This window comes from Musca domestica, unplaced genomic scaffold (assembly GCF_030504385.1).
Source record: "Musca domestica strain aabys unplaced genomic scaffold, Musca_domestica.polishedcontigs.V.1.1 8, whole genome shotgun sequence".
Lineage (NCBI taxonomy): Eukaryota > Metazoa > Arthropoda > Insecta > Diptera > Muscidae > Musca > Musca domestica.
Window position 1 is genome coordinate 16,588,222 of NW_026712409.1, and position 8,261 is coordinate 16,596,482.

Here is an 8,261-nt window from a genome sequence, read left to right on the forward strand (position 1 = left end):
GGGATCTTTAAAGAATTTTGTTTGTAATAATTTTTAAAAAAGCTCTAGAAGGTCTTAAAGCAGGGATTTTCAATGGAAGTTAACGATTTTCAGAGGAGTCCCAGAGAGTCTATAAACATGCATTTTCGAAAAATTTTCAAAAGAGGAACCACTCAAAGATAGATAAATGTGTAATTTTTTAATGATATTAAAAGGAGCTCTTAATCGTAGGATTATTTTAAAGGAGCCTTTCAAGGTCTATAACCATGGATTTTTAAAAGAATTTTTTAAAGTATTTTTCAAGGAGCTCTAAAAGGTCTATCCGAATTCGTCCAAAATTGGTATATCTTGACACTCAACGCCCAGACAAAACGCCTGAAGCTAGAAACTTATTGTGGAACTGAGCTGGGTTGTTGGAAATTCCTACTTAAAGGGGTAAAACTTTGCATTGGACAAACAGAATGAGCTAGAATTCTGAATGAATTTGGAATGATAGTCAGTGATGGAGTGCATGACAGATGTTCCAAAGGGTTTTTGGAAATTCGAACTTTAAGGCAACGAAAAGTGCTAAAATGGTACTAAACACTTCTAAAATGTACCATTTCGGATAGAATTAAAAAATTAAAGTTTGATTAATGAGGTTGAAGGTGGTTTTGGAAATGTGTACTAAATGTAAGAGCTGTACTAAATTTGAAAGAGCCTGCTTCAGGGTTGAAGGATGAAGCTGAATTTTGAAATTTTGTATTGGGGCCTCAATTGATGGTAGGTTTGTGATAAAGAGGTAGTCTTGGAAATGTGTTCTACAAGTTCACGAAGAGTACTAAGTGCCGCTGTTCATTTGCAGCCTGGTCATATGAGAGTGGTTTCAGTAATGTAATACTATAATTGTACGAAAAGTACTCAATAGTACTATATTTGCTATTGGGTGAAGGGATAGAGATAAAATTCTGACATTTCAAATTTAGCTTACTGATAGTGTGTATGTTTGAGATTTGACGGTGGTTTGAAAATGCGTCCTATAAATATACGAAAAGTACTAAATAGTACCAAATTTGCTATTGAGTGAAGGGAAAGGGCAGGTATCTCAAATTAAAACATGGAGGTGATTTTGGAAATGTGTACTATAATTGTACGAAAAGTACTGAATTGTACAATATGTGGTATTGGGTGAAAGGATAGAGCTGGAATCGTAAAATGTTGTATTACGACGATGGAACGGTTTGTTTTCAAAAAACCTTGAACCAGTACCAGAAGAAATGGTCCGATCTCTACCACATCTATAACAGATCTTGTGCTGAGGGAAATATTGAGATGTGCCAAGTCTGAATGAAATCGGATGTTAATTTCGCGTTTTATGAGCTTCATGGATTTTCAAAAATATGACCCTTTGTGGGAGAGCCACCAGAAGGAGTGGACCGATATATCCCATATTCACATCAGATATTGTGTTTGTAGAACTAATGGGATATGTGAAATATGAAGAAAACCGGATGCTTATTTCGGATTTTATGATCGTTTTGGTTATTCAAAACTTTGACCCTTTTGTGTGAGAGGTACCAGAAGAAATGGTCCGATCTGAACCATCTTTATGACAGATCTTGTGCTGATGGAAACATTAAGATAAACCAAGTCTGAATGAAATCGGATGTTAATATCGCGTTTTATGAGCTTCATGGATTTTCAAAATTATGACCCTTTGTGAGAGAAGTACCAGAAGGAGTGGACCGATATATCCCATCTTCACAGCAGATCTTGTGTTAGTAGAAATGTGTAAAATAAGAAGAGAACCAGATACTTATTTCGGTTTTCATATATTTTTTTTTTTAAATGTCGACCTTTTGTGGGTTGTATGCCAGAAGGAGTAGATCGATATTTTTCATCTCTGAACTCGACTTAAGTTTGATAATTATATTACGATTTACCAAGTTTGGACCAAATCGGATATTCCCTTCGAGAGTTATCGTGCGCACCAGCCAGACGGGCGGACGGACGGACATCTCTAGATCGACTCCAAATTTCTTGAAACGGATTTGGTCCACGCTTCGGCCGTATTAAATGATATGTACCCTCTGTAGCCATATGGCTGTGCGTATAAAAAGGACTAACGCGAAATGTTGGAACGAACCTAACATTTTAAGGTGGACTTTTCGCTGACGACGTAGTGGACACTTGCAGGTTTTTTATATGCAAATTTTCGAAAATTACTTTTTAATCGAACATATATTTATATCGATCTATATTTTTACCGAATATATAGTAATTTACCTAACCCCCATATTTGTTAAGTTCGGAAAAAACTCATTAAGTCTTAGTTCAAAAAAAAAAAAAAACTCCCACCTCCAGTTTCAGCCCATCCATTACATAAATAATTGTTTAATAGTTCTACAATTTCTTTCCGCTCGACGCGAAGAGAAACCTGAAATTTTAATTTGTAGGAACTATGATGTCATAACCTGTGTAGAAAAAAACGACAACAAACAGACAAACATAGACACCCAACAATTCACAAATGTGTTGTTTTTTAATGATTTTATAATATATATATTTTTTTTGTTGTTGTCTCTATAACTTGTTTGGTTGGCGGTCGTGATTTTTTGGCTAATTTTATAAATACATGTACAAATGTTTTGCCAATAACAAACAGCCAAAAAAAAAAAAAAAAAAAAAAAAAAAAACAAAAACAGACACACTTCAAATAATCCGACAAAAGAAATATTATTAAAAAATCCAAAAACAAAAAACGTAGCAGCAACAAGTTATGTCGCTTTTTGAGTGGCGAAAAAATTAAAAAATAAATTATGTATGTTTTTATACTTCTCTGGGGTGTTATTAAACATTTTTATAAAATTTGTTTCACATGGGAAATTTCATATTTTTTTCAATTTTTTTTTTTTTGGTTAGTTTTTTTTTTGCCAAAAAAAATTGATTTAAATTTAGTTCACTGCCACTTGTATGGGACGCCGCCAATTGTTCATACGTGTTTTTTTTATATTTTTACATTTGTTGTAGTTGTTGTTGTAGCTTATATTCATTGGTTCCTGTTTAATGTCTCTTTTTTGTTTTTTTTTATTCTAATTTATGTTCTTTTTTTCTGTGTTTTTGTTAAACTTTCGGTTTTTGTCTGTCTGTTTTTTCAATTCGCTGGCATTAGAATAAAAAAATGACTCATTTAGCTACGCAAATTAGGTTTTGTTTCGTTCATGATGTGTATTTTTTCTCGTTGTTGTTATTTTTATTTTATATTTTTTGTTTATTTTATAGTTTTTTTTTCTAATTTTACACTCAAAAAATTAAAGAAAAATAATACACTTTTAATTAATGGTCAGTTTGAGTTGCGTGGCTCATCTGCCTTTCTCTCTCCCTCTCCCATTGGTGTCTCTTTGATTGTAAATCTCTTTGGCAGTGACGTAATACTGCTATAATTTCATTGATCGCCATTTAAGAGATGTTTTACACTCAGAGAAAAAACGTATTTTTTTGTTTTTTTTTAGCTTTCACTGTTTCTTTTTCTATTTCTTTTTATTGTTGCTGTGTTATTGTTTCGCTGATTCCTTTGTATGTATTTTGCATATCACTTTTTTATTTGGTTTTCTTTTTTATTTTTTGATTTTCACTACATTTTTTTTTAGGGCAAAGCTGTCTGTCATTCGTCCGTCCATTTTACAAATGTCTAATGCCGAACAAAGTGGTGCCGGTACAGTAGAGTCCGTATAAAGACGATTTATTGTAACACCTACCATAAATGTATTATACCCTCAACCATATGGCTAAAGAGAGTATATATTATTTGATACGACCAAAACGTGCCTTGTCGAAATAATGGTTTTAGACCCAAGGTATCTTTGGACCAAAAATAATTTGCTGCACAGAAAGATAAAGGATAATAACATTTTGCTCCAACTTTGCAAATCATTATATTTGCATCAGTGCTAGGCCAGGTGCGAAAATGGACAATATCAGTCCTCTCCATCCAGTACGTCCCCCACAAATTTTGAATAATTATAACATTTTGAATAATTATAACTAATTTTGAATAATTGTAACTAATATAAAATGAGATGTAAGCGACCGATTATCTTCAAATTGCACAAATCACATTTTTTTAAACCAAGCTCTAGTGTTATGATGGAATATATCGGTCCACTCCGATACCTACCTCACAAAGGGTCAACATTTTGAATAATTATAACACTTATAAAATGTGATGTAAGTGTCCGATTGCCTTTAGATTAGACACATCAAAATATTTTTATTAACCCAAGGTCTGCTGTGAAAATGGAATATATCGGTCCACTCCTTCTGGAACCTCCCCCACAAAGGGTCAATGTTTTGAACCACCAAATCGATTATAAAATCCGAAATAAACATCCGGATCACATCAAATTACACACATCACATAATTTGCATTAGCCCAAGGTCTGGTATGAGGATAGGATATATCGGTCCACTCCATCTGGTACCCCCCCCACAAAGGGTGAAATTTTAAATATCCATGAAGCTCATAAAACGCGAAATTAATATCCGATTCCATTCAGACTTGGTACATCTCAATATTTTCATCAACCCAAGATCTGTTGTAGATATGGTAGAGATCGGACAATTTCTTCTGGTACCTCCCCCACAAAATGTTAAAGTTTTGAATGAACAAAACTATCATAAAATCCGAAATAAACATCCGATTCTCTTCATATTCCACACATCCCAATATTTCTATTAACCCAAGGTCTAGCGTGAAGATGGGATATATCGGTCCATTCTTTCTGGTACTTCCCCCAGAAAGATTCAAAATTTTGAATATCAATGAAGCTGATAAAACGCGAAATTAACATTCCATTCCATTCAGACTTCGTGCATCTCAATATTTACATAAACACAAGATCTGTTGTAAAGATGGTAGAAATCGGACGATTTCTTCTGGTACCTCCCCCACAGAAGGTCAACGTTTTTAAATAACCAAAACGATCATAAAACCCGAAATAAACATCAAGGTCTCATCAAATTGCATACATCATATCATTTGTATTAACCCAAGGTCTGGTATGACGATAGGATATATCGGTCCACTCCTTCTGGTACCTCCCCCACAAAGGCTCAATTCTGTTGAATATCCACGAAGCTCATAAATCGGGAAATTAACATCCGATTACATTCAGACTTGGTACATCTCAATATTTTTATCAACCCAAGATCTGTTGTAAATATGGTAGAGATCGGACAATTCATTCTGGTACCTCTCCCATAAAAGGTTAAAGTTTTGAATAACAAAAACGATTATAAAATCCGAAATAAACATCCGCTTCTCTTCATATTTCACACATCCCATTATTTCTACTACCACAAGATTTCCTGTGAAGATGGAATATATCGGTCCACTTCCTCTGGTACCTCCCCCACAAAGGCTCAATTCTGTTGAATATCCACGAAGCTCATAAAACGCGAAATTAACATCCGATTCCATTCAGACTTGGCACAACTCAATATTTCCATCAACACAAGATCTGTTATAAATATGGTAGATATCGGGCCATTTCTTCTGGTACCTCCCCAACAAGGGTCAAAGTTTTGAATATCAAAAAACGAACATAAAATTCGAAATAAGCATCCGGTTCTCTTCATATTTCACACATCCCATTATTTCTACTAACACAAGATTTCTTGTGAAGATGGAATATATCGGTTCACTCCTTCTGATACCTCCCCCACAAAGGTTAAAATTTTTGAATTCCCACGAAGCTCATAAATCGGGAAATTATCATCCGATTACATTCAGACTTGGTACATCTCAATATTTCCATCAACACAAGATCTGTTATAAATATGGTAGAGATCGGACCATATCTTCTGGTACCTCCTCCACATAGGGTTCAATATATATACCCTACACCACAAGGTGGTCAGGGTATTATGTCTTTGTGCATTTGTTTGTAACATGGAGAAGGAAGCGAGATAGACCCATAGTTACTTTTGAGGACCTCCATAGAATCACTTTCTGGGTTGATTTATGCATGTCAGTCCGTCCGTCCGTCTGTCCATGCATTCTTGTGAACAAAATGCAGGTCGAATTTATTATCCGATTAAGATGAAATTTTGCACAAATCATTTGTTTGGCCCAAGAAGAAGATAATCGGTAAAAAATTAGATTTAGCTCCCATATATATCTTCGTCCGATTTGACTTTTATTATGCACCAAACGTGTAATATCAGCCCGAATATTATGGAATTTTGCACATACAACCAAATTAGGCCTGAAAATAAGTATGCCAAATTTGATCGATATCGGTTCAGATATAGCTATAGCTCCCTTATATATATGTTTCATCCGATTTATTATTTTTCTCCTCCGCAGCTGTAATATACACTCTGTAACAACAATATTTGGGGAAATTTATCAAATACAGCTCAGAAATACATTTGCTAAATTTTATTGAGATCGGTTCAGATTTGGATAGATCTGCCATATATAACTTCGTCCGATTTACCTTTGATTGTGCACCAAATGTCTAATATTTGTCCAAATGGGATGAAATTTGGCACTTACGACCAAATTGCGTCCAGAAGCTAGTATGTCAAATTTGGTGAAGATCGGTTCAGATATAGCTATAGCTCCCATATATATTGTTCATCCGATTTCTAGTATTTGATACCCACAACCGTAATATGCACTTCGTAACAACGATATTCAGGGAAATATATCAAATACAGCTCAGAAATATCTTTGCCAAAATTTATCGAGATCGGTTAAGACTTGGATATAACTCCCATGTATAACTTTGTCCGATTTACCTTTTATTGTGCACCAAATGTCTAATATTTGTCCAAATGGGATGAAATTTGGCACTTACGACCAAATTGAGTCCAGAAGCTAGTATGTCAAATTTGGTGAAGATCGGTTCAGATATAGCTATAGCTCCCATATATATTGTTCATCCGATTTCTAGTATTTGTTACCCACAGCCGTAATATGCACTCCGTAACAACGATATTCAGGGAAATATATCAAATACAGCTCAGAAATATCTTTGCCAAAATTTATCGAAATCGGTTCCGATTTGGATATAGCTCCCATATATATTTTTATCTGACTTCAAATTAATTTTGCACCAAATGGGCAATACATGTCCGAATTGAAAAGATACAAATGCTTCGGCATATATAGTCCTTTGAACTTTAAAGGTCTTCCCTCTAGACCCTATGTGGTATTTTCTCCGTTGAAGCTCTCCTCTCCATAAAGAGCCAAATAATATATTTTCTATTAAAATATCAAACTAATGTTTCCCCTTTAACCATTACATTTAATCGGATTGCACTGTAGGCCATTTGCCTTGCAAAAAAAAAGTAATAGACATTCATCACATTGTAATGTTAACTACATATCTAACGATCATTACCAACACCGAGTACGTTGGTACTTGATTTTGTATTTCAAACACGTTTCCTTAGGCCATTTTTTTCGCTACTTCATTTCCATCTTTGGAGAATGAAAAAAAAAACTAAACTCAAAACTAGTAATGTTGTTTAACCTCATCACAAGGCAAATAGTTTGTTTCTGTCTTTCTCTTTTCTTCTAAGGGGATTTCAAATAAATTCGATTTTTTTGGCAAAGAAATTTCACAAATTAACAAATTTTGTATTATAAAAAATTCACAAGTTATTATTCTTTTGTTTTCTTTTCATAGGTTTTGATTATTTGTTTGAATAATTTATTTTACATACTTTTCTTGTTATAAACCAAATGCGTTATTGAGGTGTTCGTTGAAGATCGCTACAGTTGTTGTTGTTGTCGATTTTATTTTTTTTTTCAAATTTATTTTTTTTTTTTTGTAATTTTACTCAATAAACACGGAACTTTTTTTTAATTTGTTTGTTTGGAACAGCTCTCTCGGCTCTCAGTGTACACCAATTAGAACAACAAATAATGGATGAAAGAAAGACTATACACTGTCGTTTAAATTAATTTAGTCGTCGTTTTATTTTATTTTCTGTTTTTTTTTTTTTTTTCAAAAAAGAATCACGTTCAAATTTGTTAGGAGATCCTCGCGAACACTTCACTCCAAAAGTCAAATCAATACTAAAAGTTGTCTCTTAGGCCAGCAAAAATTGTTTAAACAGAAATTCGTAAAGCCACAGCCAGCAGCAGCAGCAGCAGCAGCAACAATGCCATAACATTGGCACAACTACAAATGGATTTTGTTTTGTGTTGTTTCACACACACACAAACAAAGCGAAAAACCACCGAGATACAATCCCAAATCTCTTGCCGCCACATCTCATCCGAAAAAAAC

General features: G+C 34.0%; 1 protein-coding gene across 1 annotated transcript in view; it reads right to left on the reverse strand.

Annotated features, from left to right (window-relative positions):
* Positions 1 to 8,011, reverse strand: part of LOC101895351 (uncharacterized) — a 55,803-nt gene extending 47,792 nt beyond the window's left edge. The window contains exon 1 of the mRNA XM_005177053.4: positions 7,693 to 8,011. The gene's annotated coding sequence lies outside the window, so the exon portion shown is untranslated. The remainder of the gene's footprint in view (positions 1 to 7,692) is intronic.
* Between the last annotated feature and the right edge of the window lie 250 nt (positions 8,012 to 8,261).